General features: G+C 40.7%; 1 pseudogene; it reads right to left on the bottom strand.

The window, feature by feature from the left end:
- Positions 1-1,809: 1,809 nt before the first annotated feature.
- Positions 1,810-4,473, bottom strand: LOC148032052 (serine acetyltransferase 5-like; annotated as a pseudogene).
- Positions 4,474-4,847: the final 374 nt, after the last annotated feature.

The following is a 4,847-nucleotide window of genomic DNA, read 5'->3' as shown; positions in this document are numbered from 1 at the left end:
AATGATTTTGTGGAGGTTGGACATCATAGCTTATATGTGTGCAAGCTATTGCTATGTGTCATCATTGATATTTGCAAATTGATTTGGACCTTCATGCTCCAACTCTATGATGCTATGTTCCATAGCTTCTTCGGTCATAATAGAGATATTTAATTGTACAATGTGTTGAAGAAGGTTAAGGATTCCTTCTAAGGCTAGGTATTTTCTCTCAATGGGGGGCAATATTTTGAATCTAGAATGAGGGTTTTAAGTCCTAGACCTTCTTGTTATAATTTGAGTGTTTTTCGGTCTTTCAGGCTATTCTTATCTTTGCTTTCTAAGTCTCATTCTTTTTGTTGCTAGCTAATCAAGTTCAATGAATTTTGTGACAATTTTCAAAACATACATGGACCATCATAAGCAATGATTGCACATTTCCTTAATTCCAAGCACATTCAAGTGCTTGGAATGTAAGAAAACTATAGCTCTTTTTCAACAACTTTTGAATTCATCAATCAAGCAATTTATAACACACTAGATAATCAAAGAATAAGTCAATCAATGTTGTTTCACTTGTCCAAATGAGTGTTACCTTATGCCTCCCTTAGCTTTTGTGCTCTAGCTTTTGATTCCCTTTGTTCTTTGCATATCACATTTTGTTTCAATGTTTAATCCTAAAAGTTCACATGCTTAAAGATGTTTCCACATGAAATGGTGTGATCTAACCTATATGCCCTACTATGTGCGTGTTAGTATGTATGAAAGGTGAAGGTTTGGGTATGCATTGGGGTAAGACTCCTAGGAGGGATGTGTGGGTCACTATTCATGTAGTGATCTATGAGCCAAGTTAGATGATATCAAGACTATGTGCATTATTAGTGCATGGGTATATGTGCAACATTGATGCACATAGTACTATAGGTGTAATGTGGACTAAGTGCAAATGCATGTGGATGTTTTTGTCATAAATGCCCACCTTCTCTTTCTCTCATAATTTTCCACCCTCTATAATTACCCATCAGCTCCTCTCTCTCTCTCTCTCATGCCTTCCTACCTGCTCCTACCTTCCTTTACTTGCTCCCGCCTTCCTCCCGCCTTCCTTTACATGCTCCTGCCCTGCTCTCGCCTTCCTGTACCTGCTCCCGCCTTCCTCCTGCCCTCCTCTCACCTTCCTCCCACCTTTCTCTACCTGCTCCCGCCCTCCTCTCGCCTTCCTCCCACCTTCCTCTACCTCCCAATGATGCTTGCTGTGGATGCTATCGATGATGCTGTGGATGCCTTCCTCTATTGTTGACATTCGATGCTTGCTGTGGATGCTGACGTTCGATGCTGTGGATGCTGATGTTTGACGAGCGTTTGATGCTGTGCGTTTGATGAGCGTTCGATGCTGACGTTTGATGAGCGTTTGATGCTGACGTCGATGCTGTGGTGGATGCTGCCTCGTGCGGATGCTGCCTCCTGTGAATACTGCCTCCTGTGGATGCTGCCTCCTGTCAATGGTGTCCATCGACGACTCCTCCCACGTGTTGTCGTTGATGCCTCCTGTCGATGCCACCTCCTATCGATGTTGTCCAACGATGCTGCTTCCTCCCATGTAGTTCGATGCCTCCTCCCACGTTCGATGCTGCCACCTGTCGATGCTGTCAATAATTCTGTCAACGTTGTTTGATGCTTCCTGCTTTGTCGATGCTATCCATTTTAGCCTCATTGTCACCCACAGCTATTCTCTCTCTGTGCAGAATAAATCCATAATCAACAGCTCGCAAGGTACACTATCATTATCTTGTAAGATAAATATTTATTTAGTTGAAAAATGCATTTTTGAGTAGCTTAAATCACATAATCAAACCATGTTTGATCCATGGTATAACTAGGCATCTCCTTGAGGAGAGTAGGCTGGTGCTTTAGGCCTACCAGCCTTGCTGGGCAACTGACTGCAATAGTCCTTTGTGGCACTTCCATGAGTACCACTACACCAGCTCCAATTTTGGCCCCATCCCCCACCTTGACGTCGCCCTCATGTCGCCCAGAATGGTTGCACTGGCACCTATCAGAACCCCATTTCCTATCTTAGGATGCTTGTCCCCACCAACTTTACTTGTCCCACCTAAGCTTGCATGATGCAGAATAGCCACATTGACAACCCACAAATGCTGTCTCTCCAATAACAACCCCTATGGCATGATCTAACAAAATACATTTTCCTATGCGAGCAGTTGGATGTATGTTGGTAGCAAAAACGTCTGCAACCCTGCTTTGTAATGTCAATGCTAGTAGAACATGCCCTTCTATCCACAACCTGTGGGAAATTTTGTGTGCTTGGCATGCTTGAAACCCTTTAAGAGGTATACGCAATTTCAACAATCCAACTTTGTGTTTTTATTTTAAGAATAATTAAGACATCTACTTTGAGATGCTTGGTCTATTATATGTAACAGAGAAATGCTTTCCATCATAGATGGTTTTCTCGTACTGGTGTTTTGATCTTTCTATTCAGCGTGCACCTCTCCTATTTTGGTTGAATTAGCATGAATGGAGATTTACTTCTGCAATATTGAAAATAAGATAAGATATTATTGCTTTGACCCTCCCTAGGACCTACAAAATAATTTAAAAGCTTCAAAATTGTAATGAGAATCCCTTTGATTAAGAGAAAGGGGGGATAAGAAGAGAATTGTGAAAAAGAATTTTATGACAAATGTGCAAAGTAACATGTATAATTTAAAAGATTGCTTATGTACCAATATCTTAATAGATACATGTATGTATTTATGTATATGTACTTCTATCTTAATAGATTTATGTATTTATGTATATGTACTTCTATCTTAATAGATTTATGTATTTATGTATATGTACTTCTATGATTAACACTTAATGCTCCCTTGCCTCCTTGAATGCATACCATAGGTACACACATGATTAGAATCATCACTATGTATAAGGGTCTCAAGGGATGAGTGTGTCTTGGGGGATGAGTGCATCATAATATGTTTGTCTTGTGATGATTTCATAGGGCCAAAAGGTGCTTGTTAAATAGGCACCTAGTCGTGAACTCGGCAAGTGAGTGTCTTTTGATAAGTATGTCACAATTGACTTGGCATTGTGTCGTGAACTTAGCATAGAGGTGTCACTTTGGTTGTGATACCCTCCCTTCCCCCCGAGGTGTAGATGGGCACTTGGTCGTGAATTCGGCTAAATAGTGTTATGAGAAGCTACACATAAAATAAATGATGGGCATTTGATCGTGCATTCGGTTTTGTAATGTCCTTATACACTGATTGTTTGCTATTGTTCAATGGGATGGGCATTTAGGTCATCTATTTGGCCAAAAAATGTCCTGATCTATGTGTAGTTTTTAAAAAATCTATCATGTTCTTGCATTTATATGTTTTTAATAAGTTATGACTAGATGTAATTTGTGTTACCTTTTCAATATTTAGATGGTATCATGCAATTGAAGTTCATATGCAACACCAATATAAATTAAGATTGATATCATACAATTGTATTCTTAATCAAAGATTATATGTCATACATTTATATTAAAGTTATGTAGCTTAACTTACAATTGGTAGCTTAAGCCTTGGCCATTATGCTTATACACTTCTTTTCTTTATTGTAGAGAGTTTACAATTTGTGAAGATGCCTTGAACATTGCCAAAGCACTATGCATTTGCTTGATAGAGGCTATATCATCCAGCACAAATGAGCAGATATCACTCATCAATAGTAATGAAATTGTCTTTGTTACTTTCTGCAATTCAGCATGTACATCCATGTAGACCATGTTGCAATAGCAAGGGCTTTTGCACCTAGTCACTGATGCACTTTGGGATCTCGAGAAGAACTTGCATCTTTGTCGTACACTACTTGGAAATGCACGCAAGATGGTTGAAGATCTTAAGGAGTTAGCACCAGCGTCTGCATTGAAGGAGAGGTCAATCTTTTGGAACATGAAGTGGAGAGAAGAGGTGGCACGCTTAAAGCGAGCAAGGGACTTGTCCGGGACAACCTCTCTACCAAAACATCTAAAGACCACTATAAATGCAAGTCCCAGTTTTAGTCCGACAAGGCAGAGAGAGAATCCGTTAGGGGTAGGAACTATGTTGCACACATTGAGGAATCACCAATGTGCACCAACGATTGGCATTCCCTTTGATGCCATCAAGCTAGGTAGAGTCATTGGTGAAGGTTCCTTTGGACAGTGTGTCCAAGTTACTATTGATAATATTACTTATTTTCCTTTAGAGTTAACATATTGCGCCAAAATGTACAAGGGCTTCAACAATGTTAAGCTGCAGCAATTCCAAGTGGAGTGTGGGATGCAAAAGGTCAATGCATCCATTGTACGATGCATTGCCTTTACTTATGAGCCCCCTTGGGTTACAGTCTTTCCCTTTTTCAATGGTGGTACAATAGATGATATATTGATGTGGGGCCCTTTTTAAAAATGTAAATATAGGAGAACCATCGAGCACCTCCACAAGCCATCAATGGGGTTCAGACCTGATCCTGACAGGGTGCCTTCTGCAGAGGAGAGGGCTAGGATTGTGGGCGTCATCAATAATATGCCAAACATTATTCATGCATTGGTGGATGGGATGAAGGCCGTGCATAGTGCTAGTATCGTCCATTCGGACTTACATGCCAAGAACATGGTGTTGGATTTCACCAGAGATAACACCCCCAGGGTGGGCATCATAGATTGGGGTCTCATGCTTATTTCTGGTATGAAAAGACGAGCTCTCAACTGCCCATCTAGGGGACCAAATGAGCCCATGCACATTGTAGATGAGTGCCGACGGAAAGGAGTGTTGGAAAGGAAAAGAAGGCCATGGATTGCTCCTGAGATCTATGATCCATTG

This window comes from Lygodium microphyllum, chromosome 8, assembly GCF_053477565.2.
Source record: "Lygodium microphyllum isolate KBCC chromosome 8, Lygodium_microphyllum_v1.1.10, whole genome shotgun sequence".
NCBI lineage: Eukaryota > Viridiplantae > Streptophyta > Polypodiopsida > Schizaeales > Lygodiaceae > Lygodium > Lygodium microphyllum.
Note: the sequence above shows the minus strand (reverse complement) of the source record. Positions and strands in the feature narration are given on the sequence as shown.